This window comes from Lipophrys pholis (assembly GCF_963383615.2).
Source record: "Lipophrys pholis genome assembly, chromosome: 11".
Lineage (NCBI taxonomy): Eukaryota > Metazoa > Chordata > Actinopteri > Blenniiformes > Blenniidae > Lipophrys > Lipophrys pholis.
Window position 1 is genome coordinate 14,953,078 of NC_137631.1, and position 15,655 is coordinate 14,968,732.

At 43.1% G+C, this 15,655-nt stretch overlaps 1 protein-coding gene across 2 annotated transcripts in view; it reads left to right on the top strand.

Annotated features, from left to right (window-relative positions):
* Nucleotides 1-15,655, top strand: part of znf469 (zinc finger protein 469) — a 63,315-nt gene that overhangs the window by 21,581 nt on the left and 26,079 nt on the right. Inside the window, exon 2 of one of the 2 annotated variants that reach the window (XM_080475802.1) lies at nucleotides 917-1,120. The exons of the other annotated variant lie outside the window; for it this stretch is intronic. The gene's annotated coding sequence lies outside the window, so the exon portion shown is untranslated. The remainder of the gene's footprint in view (nucleotides 1-916; nucleotides 1,121-15,655) is intronic. 2 annotated transcript variants of the gene reach the window in all.

Sequence of the window (15,655 nt, forward strand, 5' to 3'; positions counted from 1 at the left end):
CTTTTTTGACTGTGACTGTCAAATTGATCACCCACTTTCTGTCTCACTGAGTGTGTCTGTGTTTTTCTTTCTGTCGGCCTGCCTGTCTGTCTCTTTCCCGATGCCTCTTTCAAGCCTTCTCTGAATCTGAAGTGAGTCTCCACTGCCTCACACACTTCCAGTTTCCTCTCTCTGTCTCTCTTTCTCTCTCTTTCGTTCACCTTGCGCTCTTCTTCCATTCTTGTCACCACTTCATAGTCACTCTCGTCGTCTTTTTTTGATGGATTTTGAGGAATCTTGAGGATCTTAACTCTCAATAAAATCCCTCTGCAGCCTTGTTAAAACTGTAACGGCCTGTACCATTTGAGTAAAATAAAGCTGAAGCTTTCACCTCGTAATTTTTGCACTGAGACTATGTCTATCTTGTTCCTGGGCACCTGCTATACACTCTTTCCGAGTGGCTATTCTATTGGCAGAAGACCTTTGGAGAAATTGTGTGCCAGGGTCTGGTGCAGAGCTCAAGATGAAGAAGTAAAGTTTCCTTGACTCTTTTAGCCTCATAAGTGCCCAAATAACAGAACTGTTGGGCCTAAACATTATATCGGAACCTCAAAACAAATATCAATTTGATTCAAACATATGATATGTGCCATTTTTCTGCTTCTTCATTTCTCCCCTCATCTGTGCCTGTCTCTCTCTGTCTGTGCACTGCATGGCAATGGCAGGCAGTGGGATGGGAGGTTTTCTTTGGCAGTCTGCTCCCCCTCTTTTGGCTGGGACAGGCCTGCATGCTACTGGCTGGGAGAGTAGCAGGGAAGCAGGGAGGCCGCAAGGCTGGAGGGGGGGTGGGAGGGAGAGAGGACTCAAGAGGAGGGCGACTGAAGCAGCGGAGGCGTGGTTTGCAGCTGGTAATGAAGTCTTCTCTTTTCATCCTCAGTAGGCAGAGTGTGAGCGGACGGGCCCGGGGTCTGCGCAGCTCCACAGCCGTCTCTGCCTGTAAAGTGTGGCTGAGTGCCGCTCCACTCTCCGCTGCCTGCGCTTCTCAGCTCCCCGACTCCCACAGCTGCGAGATTTAAAGAGACCGAGCCCGAGACAACCATGAGGTTTTCCCCTGTGTCGGCTCCACAGCATTTCTCTTGAGGTGAGACTTGACTGTCTCTTCCTTATGTGCTCGTTCTGCCTCCTGCCTCTCTCTCTCTCTCTCTCTCTCTCTCTCTCTCTCTCTCTCTCTCTCTCTCTCTCTCTCTCTCTCTCTCTCTCTCTCTCGCTCTCTCAGTCTCGCTCTCTCAGTCTCGCTCTCTCTCTCATCTCTCTCTCTCTCTCTCTCTCTCTCTCTCTCTCTCTCTCTCTCTCTCTTTCTCACTGTTTATCAGTCTGTGGTGATTGTTGTGGTGGGAGAAGGTGGAAGGTGGGGGTGTAACTAAGGAACTAAGGGGGGTGTCCAGGTTAGGTCACTCCCACTTTTGAAATTTGTGTCTGAGTTTGTTCATGTGAATGTGACTACACATACAGTGTGTGCAATAGTGGGCAGTTGTATTTTTTGCGGCTGTAGGAGCACGTGAATATTCGTCTGTCTGTGTGTTTTTGTCTTTGCATACATAAGACCTCTGTTTATGTGGCACGCTAAGTCTGCAGTGAAACATTTAAGTTACTGGTGATATATGCCTTCAGCTGGCCAGGTAAGAAAAGGAAAGACATTGTTGATATGAGACAAGTTAGTAATTTTGTTGTGGTATCTTTGATAAACAGTTGTTTCAAATATGGTGTTCTGTGGCGTTAGTGCACCTGAAAGTGTACATATGTGGATTTATTTATTTATTTGCACTGCTGATCTCTGGTGAAGGCAGAAGGATGCAACAGGCTATTTGGGCTCATCTCTGTAAATAAAGAAGGACAGAAGGGAGTCTGTACTCATCTGCAGCCCAGTGACACTGAGCTTTGAAGTGATTTCAGTGGATCTTTCCTCCTCCCCGCTGGGCAATTCAGATCCGGCCTGGAACTCACTCACTTTCATCCACATTCCCATGGAAATCCATCCATCTGTATTCTCTCACTCACCTCTTTCCTGATCTCAATCACTCCATGAGTTTTTGCACCATGATACCACATGGTGAGGGCTTTCACCTTCTCTCAGCACGTCCTGCTTTCTCAAAAAAAAGTATTCCTACCGTTTTATTTTCTATCCCCACTAGTCTGACATGCTGCTAGGGAGCGGGTCTTTCCGATACCTCTCCCAGAAAAAAAAGAAAAACTAAGTGACTTTCCATTAGTTTTTGCTGGGCCATGAGAATTATGGTTTCCCAAATGAATAGTGTACAGGAGCCCGGCTTAATTGAAAAAACACAAGCGTAGTCTGCCATGAAGGAGACGGTCCTTGTGTCACTGTTGAACTGTGCGAATGTACTTTCCAGAGCTGGCGAGGAGGAGAGAAACAGAGAGAAAAATCCCAAAAAGAGCTTGAGATGGAGGACAGACTGAGGAAAATAAAATTATGAAAAAGAAAGCTTGGAGCATCAAAAGGAGTCATTAAAAACATTGTTGGTCTCATAGAGTGGGGATGTGGTGGCAAAAATAAAGGAACCACCACTGGACACAGAAAATTACATTAAAACCCATTTTAAAGGAACCCATGAGACAGTACATCAGTGTGTGCAAGCCTCCAGTTTGGCCTCATCTGGTCACTACGTCAGGACTGCTTGTATAAATTGAGACTCGTGGGGATAGAATGGCAAAAGGAGGCCATCATGAGACTGTTTGCCTGTTATTAAGCTCCAAAGGGCAACAATAGGGCCTAGGTAGGTAAAACCTACTTGATTGCAGTCTAACAGCAGCATGTCTCCCATGATTTTCCCAACAGGGAGTCCTCGTAACATTTAACTCTGTGGAAGCAGGCTGCTCAGCTGTGTGAGTTTGCATTATAATCAGCCAACCAGTTAAAGAAAAGTTTGTTATTTTCTGTGTTACTTATTTGACCTAATTAACGATACTTGAAATACCCAACCCAAACTTGGGTCTTTATCTTTTATTGTGTCTACTGTCCCCGTACTAATCTCCTATTGTCTATCTCCTGCTCTTTCTATTGTGTTTGTTTGGTAACCTCATATGGTGATGATGGAGACCCTGTCATTGGTTCAGATAGCACATTTGTCACACACATGTTTGCCAGCAGCTGGTGTTGCTAAGGCTTGATGGGCTTCAGGGAATATCATCTCTTGTTGACTTCCTTGCTGGGTGGCTCATTTGTTTGTCAGGGCACTGCGACCTCTGACCCCACCACCACCTCCCAGCTCTCTCACGCTGGCACTGATGTTACTTTAGACTTCTTGCTGGGGAGCTGCTCCCACTGACACCTATGCACAGTTGAGAAAAATGAATATATTTGCACTTCAACACTGGATAAATATTTCTAGATTACATCTATGAGTCCTGTAATAAAACATGCATGCTGGCAAATTTCCATATAAGCAATTTGAATTGGCAAGCTAATATAAGCCACTATTACTAAATATGATTTAACACTCTAAAGAGGCTCTATACATAACTCCCTGATTAATGTCTTTTGATAATTTATCTTTTCCTAGGATCATCAGTCACAATTTTACAATCCAATACAGAGACCACATTAGCGCTACGCCTTAGATTTAGAGTCTAAGAGGCTTGATAATGGCTTCTAGGTTTGTTTACTGTTAACTCAGCTGATACAATTCTGACTAGTTGAAATTGTTACATGTCGCGGCCATTAATCATCCTTTGATTCCTATGTTGAGTGATAGAGTCATGACGTTAGGACAGGGTTTAGCTGATCTCCATTAGACGCTGATGATCAAAGCTGAACAGTGATTAGGAATTCCTCCTATGGACTAATTGAGGCTTCTTCTCTAGCATTACAGTGTTGAACAAGTGGTTATTTTTAAGGTATGACAAGTAGCAGAAAACACATATTCTGGGTTGTATTATCTTATTTCAAGCCTTCTGTGTCTGACTTCTGATGGTACTTGAACCAGTTGGACTTTAACAGTGTATAAATGTCATATTATAGGTACAAAAACTAGGGACGTCTCCAAATAGGATTATAGACAAACCAACATTTCAAAGACTTCTTGCTGGGGTTTATTTTTTGTCATTCTCCCTACATTATGCACTGCTGTACTCAATGACAAACAATCACCTCTCTCATAAGTGATTAGTAGACGCAAACTTGTGTCATCTTGCCATAATATTGAAAGTAACAAGACCTTCTCCTCAGACTGATTATACAATGTTCAACAACTCTGTCAACAATCAATACTGTGCTGTCTCTCTTCAAATTTTACCTGCTGCTCTAAAGTGTGACTTGATAAGTAACCACTGGGTATGAAAATCTTCCTTTATATGAGGGAAAAAAACCTATCAAGGAGTGCTCATAAGAGGTTTGCACATATTAATGTTTCATGGTTTATGCCATAGGGCCATAAGTTTAAGAGACTGTTGGCCTAGACGTTTAAGAAATGAACTTGGGATCAGAGGTTCGCAGGTTCAAATCCCACAACAGACATGTTCCCATTGTGGGTCCCTGAGCAAGACCCTTGACCCTCCGCTGCTCCCCAGGTGCTACACAGTAGGTGACCACTGCTCCTTAGGGATCGGTTAAGTACAGAGAACAAATTCTGCTGTGCAGTCAATGTGTGTCAGATAAAATAAACCCTTCTTTGCATATGATTGAAGTAAGATTTGACTTTAGAGACTCTCCTGGTATTCTTGCATCGTATCTCAGTTATGAATACATTGATCTCTGAGCCAAAACTTAAATAAACATTTGAATAGAAATCTTCATATTTAAAACTCTACAACTTGTGTGTTTGTGAATCATTCATCCATTGTCCGTACCACTTTATTCAATGCACGGTATGGGCTGCTGGAGCCAGCTGGCTATGAGCGAAGGCAAGGTGCACCTTCTACTATCGATTACAAGACAAACATTCCATTAATATGTGGTCATTTGTTGACCAGTGTAACTGAAAATATAGGCCCGTTTCAACTTGTGATTGATGCTATTAGCAATGGTTGACTATATGACAGGTCAATGAGGTGGGGAGAAGAAATGCTTGCAGTTCATTATGTGGCCACTGTTCAGGTTCGGTTGTAAGAGTCACATATAGAATTGACCTTTTCAATCTCACCAGGCCTGTTGCCACCACTTCTGTCTGTAAACTTTAAAGGCAGCCATTACTTAGCTCTCAGCCGATTCTCACTTAAAATAACTTCTCTAATGAGGTGTGTGCCATATCAGAGTAATCAACTACGTCATCCTCCATCGCTTGTGGTGCTCTCTTTCAGCTGGTGGCGTTTTTATTGACTGAGTAGCTTGCCCACACCTAGAGTCAGCCCTTTAAACAGTATTTTAGGGCAAAGGCTTATAAAATTGAACAGGCTCTGCGCAGTGCAGATGTGAAACAAATGACTTGCAGAGAGTCAAATCTCCCAGGTTCCATCATTTTATCTGTTTTCCCCTCCTCTTTCTGCTCCTCCCACTCTGTGTCCTCATCTTCAAACAGGACACATTAGGCATATTTTCCATGGTCTCTGTTCATCAGGTCTCACCTCCAATCTTAAGGACTCCCAGAGCTCCCACACAAATCTTCTGGTAGACCAATATGTGTGTGCGGTGCTGTGTGAAAGCGTGTGTATTTGTGTGTTATGCTGAGCATTTCATATAGTCTTGACTCTAAAGACAAATATCTGTGTCAGACTGGAGGCTGTATACTTCATGTCAACAGATGAATAACCTCTGTATCAGCCGTCATGTGTTTATTAGACACTTTATCCAACAGGCAGAAAATTGGCCTGAATTTTTTACTTGCACCTTTGCACCTTGTGTTGTGTGGAAGTAAACCCAGCAGTTCTGATTGCTTCTGACACTGACAACAAGAACAGGCTTCCTGAGAAGAGTTTCAAAAGAACGCCTCTTTCATTTGGACTGAAAAGTAAGAGGAAGTCTAACACAAAATAAGCCTTTTCTGCAAACTTAATTTGACATTTCCTTAAAAATAAAGGTCATGCAGCGAGTTAACACCTTACAATTAGAGTAATGGTTGTCAGGTTTTTCGTGTGAGCAGGTAGTCATAGTGGACATTCCATTGTGCAGAGGATACATAGAATATGAAAACAGACACAACTGTATTCCACTACAAAGACAGCAGCACTTAATTTTCTCTTATGCTCCGTGACGTGTGGATCTGTGGTGGTGACATCACATCTTTTGGGGGCGGCGTGGGGGGCCATACAGGGAATCACCAATAAATTAAAGCTCAGGCGCATCCTCAGACAACTTGGACAGAGTCCTAGGGCTAAACAACTTTAGGAGCACTTTCCATTTTCAACCTCTTTTCCGCTACATTCCTCCTTTTCCCTTTTCACTCCTGCGTTTCGCTCCAGATGTAGCATTGTTTGGACACATTTGTTTTGGGCTTAGGCCGGTAGACCTGCACATGGTCTGATGTCATGCTCTATTTAAAGGGAAAGCCATGAGGAATGGGTGGAAAGGAGTACACTGTGGTTTCACTTCAAAGCATTTGTCTGGGACTACTGATGACTGTCATCCGCAGCACAGTAATCTGTGTCATGGACAGATGACCACATTCATTTTAAGTGTCAACAGACATGTCATTTTGAAAAGGTTCATAGAGGAGACACAATCTTTTTAAAAGTCAAGGAGGTGATTTTTTTCCCCCTTTGTCTCACATCATCCGACTTTTACCAGAGTTATCTCACTGTCGAGAAATAGTAGGATTCATTGAATCAATTGAAGCTTTGGCTCTTCTACTGAATACTATACTGGGATGAAGTGAAATAAGGATGCATTTAAATCAGCCAATAAACATGATGTTTTTTGTTTTTTTTTAATGGGTCAGAGCAATCACATGCTGCTTAAACTTTCATGCCTCTCCAATTAGCTGTGTCAGTCAGTGAGAATCACACCCCATGTCGTCAAGGAATGGGATAATGAATCTCACTCTCACTATGTTGAAAAAGCATTGTACAACCCTGAGAACAAAAGCAGAAAAATCTGAAGCAACTTACTTTCTTACTTAATTAGAGAGAGGAAGATTTCTTTCCTCGATGACTGAGTTGATTGTGCCTTCTTATTTAAACTCCCAGCATTGTGGTCGAGCCAGCATCACACGACTATCAGGCTTTACTGTCAGATTCCCCATGGGAGCTCTGCCTTCAACACTGTTTGACCTTCAAACACACATATATTTGCCAGGTCCTCTCTAGCGTCCCTGGTTCAAACAGCCATAAGTTCTAACCCTGCTGAATATTTCCGGTTCAAACGGGCATGTTTGCTGGGTCTCCATCCCTCATTCCTCCCTTTTCTTGCTCCTCGGTGTTTGCTTAAGGAGTTCACAGTGGCTTCTTGGTTGAAAGTTGGGATGAATGACATGAAGTGCTAACAGGTTAGCAGACGATGGGTATATTTCCATTCAGTCATGCACATACAGATAGACACTCCGAAAGGAAAAGCATTTTAGTGACTTAGCCGTCACACTGTCTGTCTCTGTGTATGGCCTCTTAGTGACCCACTTCACCTTGCATCTGTTTAAGAGGTCGACATATTGACAAAACTTAGCATTACACACGCTAATTTCAAACAGTTGCCCTTAGACACAAGCATTTTAACGGTTTAGATTCTTCAGGTTAGAAGGCAAAATTCATCCAATGAAAACAGGGTCATCAATAAAATCAACATACAAGGGTTGAAAAGCATTGCGTGCCTCAGCTGTGTGGTATGACAGCTGAGGCAACCAGGTGAGCTGTTCATCTGTGCTGTCACATGTATAGTCGTAACACTTGCAGTTTTATTCCACGGATATTTATGAAGCTTCTTTCCAAAGATGTTGGCAACACAGATGGAGTTTTCCCATTTATGCAGCACACATATAATTCTTCCCTTGTATTTTCAGAGATGTTATATATAAATGCAAATGGTTTTGACACAAAAATGTGTGTCTCTGTGGGTCTTTCACTCTCTCACTTTTAAATTCACTACAGCGCACCGCCACTGTGGTCAACATCAAAGACTTGGATGCAGACATGTTTACACACTTTCATGCACAGACATGCAAACAGACTTTCAGATAATTTATACTGTATTTAGTTCCATAACAGAACATAAACAATAAAGATGAAATCAGGAAAATTCTCGAGCATGTGTAGCCTTCTCAGATCCCCCCACCCACCACCACCACACACACACACACACACACACACACACACACACACACACACACACACACACACACACACACACACACACACACACACACACACACACACACACACACACACACACACACACACACACACACACACACACGCACGCACACACACAATTCCTCTGGCTGTAGTCCAGTACAGCACTAGTGTTTCCTGCAGCCGTAGAGGCCAAATATTACATAGTGAAAGGATAACAGCGCAGCCTCCAGGTCATAAGGTCAAGCACATCTAGGTGATCAGAGCTTCCGCTTCAAATTTTGTTTATGACTATGTGTATACACACCATGCAGTCTGTTAGACAATTGTATACACCCCACACCCAGCCTCAAGCTCACACAGCTGGCATAGCCAAACATTCACAGAGTGTTTTATAGAAGAGGGAAGACGTGTGTGTGTATATGTATGTGTGCGTGCGTGCGTGCGTGCGTGCGTGCGTGCGTGCGTGCGTGCGTGCGTGCGTGCGTGCGTGCGTGCGTGCGTGCGTGCGTGCGTGCGTGCGTGCGCGTGTCCACTTGTACTCCTGGTGTTGTGGAGACATTAACCTGTTTTCACTTGCATACCGCTGAGGCCGAAAAGCAAGTCCCCACAACATAAATCATTATATTTCAGAATGAAGACTTGAGTTTAAAGTCAGGGTGAGGTTAGGTTAAGGTCAAGGTAGAGTTAAGTTAGTAGATCATTATGGTTAGCTTTGCGTAAGTCTTAAAGAAATGACTTAGATGTGTTGTGTTCTGAAGAAAGAGTAACCCAAGTGTGTGCGTGCATGTGTTTGTGAGCATTCCTTCTACTTAAATGATCTTCCCTTGCCACCCACACATCAGAACTAGAGCATGCAAATATACACACATTCACCAGCCTGCCCAAATGTCAACATGAAGGCTAGCACTGCATTGGGCAGTTTTTTCAGGAAGTGCCAAAAGAAAATCACCCCCAAATTTTGCATTCTCCTCTTTCTTGATCAGTGGCCGTCTGTATCTCTTTAAAAGGCTCCTGCATTCTCTACAGGTTCGGCCCATTTCCTTTCACATGATTGATATTTTGTCCGTTTTTTTGCATTTATGCTGCAAATTCTCCGTAAACAGTGGCCTCATGCTACAAGACTTCATTTCTTCACACAGAAAGAGAAAAGCTCAGTTTGACCGCATTGACTCCTCTAGTGCTTAACACTGACTTTTCAAGGGTAATACACTCCACACTTTATAGGTCTAAAACAGGTGGCTGGGCTGCAGAAATGGGAGGTACAGATGGATGAAGTGACAGGGTGGAGTAATGACAAAGTTCAGTGGAAATTAGAGTTAAACATTGTCATTTGATGGGAGTGTCAGGCTGGTTGAATTGTACCTTAATTTGCTCGCTTCTTTCTTTTTTTTTTTTTTATTCTTTCCTGTTGTTGCTATCCCAGGAACACTATATGCTTTTATATTCAGGTTGTACATCCAGAGAGCTTTGAAAAGCAGTGTATTAAATTGTGCTATTCATGTGAATCTTTGTGAGTAAACATTCACATCAACCAGAATATAAATAAACATTTCACCAATCTCAAAAGCAGCATTCAGTTTTTAAAAAAGATGGGTAGAAAAAACAAACCCTAATTCAAGGATTTAAAAATGCCAAAGATGAAAGTTTGCTTGTTGCAGCTTGCAGTGATGCATGCAGCAAAGACAGAGGGGTCATCTTTGTGAACTCAGCTGATTAACTAAGCCTGTGTGTTTGTGGGAAGGTTTGTCGATATTCTTATGTGTGGGTTTATTTATCTTTGCCTGTCTGTACATGTGTCTTTGTTCAAATGGCCATGGTTTGTCATGGTTATCTATTGGTCATATCTCAGCAGTAGAAAGTTGGTGCCCATCCCTCAAGATTCAACCCTAACACAGTAGTGTATATCTCATTTCCGTGTTTGCATGTAGCCCTAAACTGCCAAGGAGAAGAAAGAGGTTTGTTATGTGAACCATGTGTGGCTGCTGACGCAGATGGTAAAGGTTAAAGCAGCGGGGAACTCAAAGAGTGTGGCTTCATCTGCCAATCTGTTTCTAACCCACGTGATGTCAGACATGTGACTGACAGTCTATGTGATGCTATCAGCTCCTCAACAGCCACCGAGGCTGAAAATGACCACTGATACTAGAGATAAGAACATTTTTAATCTGTACTAGCCCTGTAGGGTCTCCTTAAGGCCAGAAGAAAAACACATCAACTTCACGATTGAACAAATACAAGTCAGTGGTGGACATTATTTCATCCTGCACATTCTTGTTTGCTCAATAGATTGAAGGAAACCGTTTCTCTTTTTTTCGCTATTGGGGACATTCCTTTCTAAAGCATCCATCTTCGTTCATATTGAGTGAGTGGGCTTTTGCAGCTGGGATAAACTAACAGAGCTTCTCCCTGTGAGCCGCAGTGGAATTACAAGTAAATACAACAGATACAGATAGTGTACTGTGGAGGCGGATGTATTAACAGCTTATGGGAGTGATCCTCTCGCAGTGAGCTAACAATGGCCTCGTCAGTGTGAGGTGCAGTGGGTTGGTGCTGCTTTGAGCTTTGTGGTGTTTTTTGTAACCATGGGAAGGCTGACCCGCTATTGCACAGCATACATCCTGTTGAGCAGTGTTCATCACTGCTGTTTTTAAGCAGACCAAGACACTTTACCAGCCGTTGTGAGTAACCCAACTCATTGAAGGAATACTTGAGCCTGTCATTCTCAATGACCCCAGACTACACAAGAATGTCTTCTGTGGAGAGCCCTGATAACATAAATGCTCTGCAGCCCTGCAGTAATAAAGGATTTTCTTGTTGCACATCTGAAAAAGGAAACCTTGGGATTTCAGATTTCTTCAAACAATAGAAAGCATAATAGGCAGATCATCACCTGAACCACAGATGGCTCTTTCAATCAGCTGCTTTTATCTGAGAGGCTTAAACACTTCCAAGAGGCTTAGTTGTCTTGCAGACACAAGCATACACCTGGGAGCAGGGTGAGGGAATTCCCTACACTGTCTTACAATCAGCAGAGTGCACCAATGTTATCTTCTTTACTGTCCCATTTTCTGAACAACTCCCTTTTTGTCTCCTTTCCATCTCTGCCACTCTCTGTTGTTCCTCGACATAAACACAGACCTACAGTCTCTGATGTAGCAGGGAAAGCCGCCTCAGTCTTCCCTTTCAAATCCTCGTGGCTCTATGAGATGCTCGACTGCTGCTGTGGTCGAAGCACCTCCTGCAATGAGAATGACAGACCAAAAAGAAAGTCGCTTGAAAAAAAGTCTAGAGCGGTATTACTATCAGGTTTCCTTCTAACTACAGCAAAGATGGGGTCTGAGCCAGCACTGCCACCAGGCTCTTCATATTTCCAGAAGCACTCATGTACATTCTACTTATGAAATGATATGCTCGGCCTCAGCTATTCTATTTCACAGAAGAACTTTGCTATTATTGCTGACATTTTGTTTTCCAGGACTTTCTTGTGAGTGAGATGAAGAGAAGGATAAAAAGAAGTGGGGGTGGCAGTGTTCTGGCAAAGCAGCTGGATATATCCATTTCTTTTCGAGAGCGTCTTCTCACAGTTGCATATGTTTTGGATAAAGTAGCATATCCCACACAGATATTTTTACGTGTAATTGACAATTAACTCAAATGTGTTCCTTGTTTTCTGTCTTGGGCTTTGCAACACATCAATAAAACATCTTAAAAAGGAGCAATTTGAAATGCTTTGATGCAGTGTAACTCATCAGAGTGCTCTGTGATTAGATCTAATTTTCTCTTTTGGCTTCTTTATCACTTTCCCTTCTTATTTTTCAATCATCTTTTACAATGCCTCGCTCATACTCTCTTTGTGTTTTTTGTTGATGCTTTGGTGCGAGACTGCTGTGAAAGCCTTTGATTTTGCACACATACGCACTGAAAATTTCAAGCACAGTTGTCAGTCAGAACTTTCTCATTTCCGGGTTTAAGCTGTGATTTATCTAGATGGTTGGTTTTAAGCTGACGTCCCTGGGCTCCCTGGTGAGGCCCTGATGCAGGGCATTACAAACCCTTCAACAGAACTGCTCTGTGTCACTTACTTATTATTCAATATCAAGCACAGAGCTTCAAGTCATGATGGACCTTGAGTGGGTTTTAATGAAAGATTTCCTGCTTGGTCCCTGCCAGGCCGACTACCACGCAATATCACCCGCGCCTTAAGATGTCACGCCTTTCAAATTAAAGTTGAGGAAAAGCAGCAATTCTAAAAACGGATTTTTTTAAAAGCAACATGCCCTTTTGCAGGAAAGAAACAGGAGCTGCGTCCAGCTTTAGACCTCAATATGGGTCAACGACAGTAGAACTAGTAAAACTCAAACAGCCGTGTTTCCCCTTTTTCACTCCAATTCAGGCCAGTGCGTGCGTGCGTGCGTGCGTGCGTGCGTGCGTGCGTGCGTGCGTGCGTGCGTGCGTGCGTGCGTGCGTGCGTGCGTGCGTGCGTGCGTGCGTGCGTGCGTGCGTGCGTGCAGAGTGGAGAGAGACAGGAGGAAAAAGTCAGACTCTTGTTTTGGTCCAACACAGGAAAGCGCTGAAGTAAGCTCACGCGTCACCTCCCAGACTCCTGGATATAACACTGGCCTCATTACACCTAAATGCAGTTATGTGATTTATTCTTTTGGCACCCTTTTAACAGTGTGTGCGTATGAGTGTGTGCGTGTGTGTGTATTTGTGTGTATGCACACTTGTGCCCATGCATGCAAGTGTGTGTGTCAAAGCCATCACAGTTCTAATATGGTAGTGTTGCTATGGAAAAAGGTCATGTGAGGAGAACTGTACTGAGGATGTAATGATGTATCAGGATTGTTTCCTGTAGCCCATGTACATTTGGTGACAGCTCGTTGTCCTCCCCCAGTTGCTTGATTTGTGTCAGGAGTTGAAACTCACCAATTCCATGCTGTTCAGACAGGAGAGAACAGCCCCCACAGGCACAGGAAAGAGTTCAGTCTGTCGAATGATGTCAGTGTTTGGAGAAGATGAGTGTGATGGTGGTGGGGGGGAGGTTAGATGAGTCTGGGTAGAGAAGAGTTTATATGGGGGAGGTAACATGAGATCCCCCACGGAGATGCTAAACTCCATTACAGACTGAAAGAGGGAGAAGAGGACTCTTTACAAGTATGAAGAAAAACGTTCCACTTTTAATCTGCACACTCTAAAAATAACCTCCCCTCTCTGTCTACTGCCCACTGGGCCAAGCTTGTTAAAGAGTCTGTCTCCAAAGAGAGAGAGTCAATGTGCTGAAGACGACCTAACAGAAAGAGAAGCAAAAAAGGACATGAAAAGTGAGACGGACTTTAGATGGAAAATGGAGGGCAAGTGAGAGGGAAGATACGAGGTAACAGTGAAAAATGCAGTGACGGGAGAGTGTGGGGAAGGATATGGGACAGATGACTTTTCTAAAATGTGAGTTCATGAAGCTTTAGCAACTGCTGTAGTCCGACTCATCGTCAACTGTTCCCTCGCACCATGCCAGTCAGCAGGCTGCAGCGCTATTACACACCTTCAGTATTTGGCCCCTGGACTTTTGTGAGTGTTGATGCTGCAATAAAAACACCTAGTGCTTGGAAATGTGGAATAACAGACAAACGTTTACAGGGCCCGGTGGCATGGCCCTTCTCCGAGAGGCTTGCCACACACACACTGAATCACACACATGCTGGATAGTCACCCATTCTTCAAATGCTTCCCTGCTTTCCAGTCTCACTGTCTGACTCACGACTCAATACTGTACCTAGTGTGTCATCCTCATCTGTTACGTTATTTCGAGTTCCCTGGTTTCCAGGAAACTGAATGGAACAGGACAGTGTTTGTTTTAAGATGAATTTAGTGATTTGTACCAAAAACACATCACAAGCACCCAGAAAAAAAAGGAGTATTTCTTTTTAATATATTAGACATTCTCAACAGGACGTTCCTACCCCCACCCTCGGAAACTTAAACGATCTGTGACCTAATTCACTAACATCCAGCTGTTCAAGAGGAAACTTCGTGAGCTTTACTACACCCATATCTTCCCAGTTGATTCACTGTTCTCATCAACTCTAGTAGCTCCTTCTCTCTGACCAGAGAGACATCTCGTCATTATTAAAACAACCCCAGTCTTCTGACACTGTGGATGCTAGCGATTAGATATTGCTCAGATACTTACTTAGATGGCACAAAGAACTGCGCTGGCTGCCAAATACATGATCACAATGGAACAATTACCTCGTATTGCTGATGAACAACATATGAATCTCTGGAGTTCAGAAAAAGATCACACTAATATATCCTACAGTTCCGTACCTTATCAGCGGTGGCCTTTTTATCACTATGATGTCATTTTCCCATTTAAAACCCGTCCACCAGTACACTTTTCCTCTTCTTTTTTTTTAACAATGGAACATCAGCTGGCCGTCTGTGGAGAGATTGCATCACTGAGGTTATTCAAGTGAGCAGCAGTCTGGGAAGTGAAACAGCACAGAACTAAGTGAGCCCCTGACCAGACCAACCAAACACCATTCATAAATTCCTCCGACAACGTAGCCAAGAGTGTAAGACCCGCTGGTGTCTGATCTGCTTGAGTGTGTAAGTTGCTCTCAGTGCTGGTTGGAAGGAATTGTGGCTGGCTGCTTCACCATAGAAAGGAAAGTATTCATAATGTAAGATAAGAGCGTGTCCTTGGACAGATTTTCAGTCTCCACGGTTAGTTTTCTTCAGCCCTTCACAACATCACAACTGAGATTTGTGCCTCAGCTCTTTGAGGTTGGTAAGAGCTTTTAACATTTGCAATCTTGCAAAACTTATGACTTCATACTTTATTTTAATTACCCTGTGCTACTCTGTCTGCATGGATGATAGAAAGGTGGATAAAGGATGCAGGCAATCTATTCTTGAAGATATTCAAAATACACTGATGAGAATATGTTCATTTGTTATTCTCTCCTGGAACTGATGCTACTCCTACACATAGTTTTCAGTGCATGAACTTCAAAAGACTCTTCTTAATAAAAACAAAAAGAAGTTGTGATAACTTTTAGTCTTCATGTTAATTTTCTAGCAAGGCAAAGTGCATGACATAACAGTGTGGGAATATCTCCATGCAAAAGCAAGATAAGCAATGCATTTTCAACATACATGTGGTATCGTCCGAAAGATGCAACTGAACAGAAAACAAGAACAAAGTCGTTTTCACTAATCACACCTCTGACTTTATTTAGCCTTCTTGCGATTCACATATTTACACATATTTGTTTATTCTTCAAACATCATAGCTCCTTCTCAGAAAATCTTTGCCCAAGATCAGGTTCTGTTTCAGAGACCACTGCTCCTCACACGGCCCCTAAAGACCCACTAACTCCAGATTAATGGCTTTCCTGCTGCCCTGAGATGCAAGCTGTGCCAACACAAATGGCTGGGCATG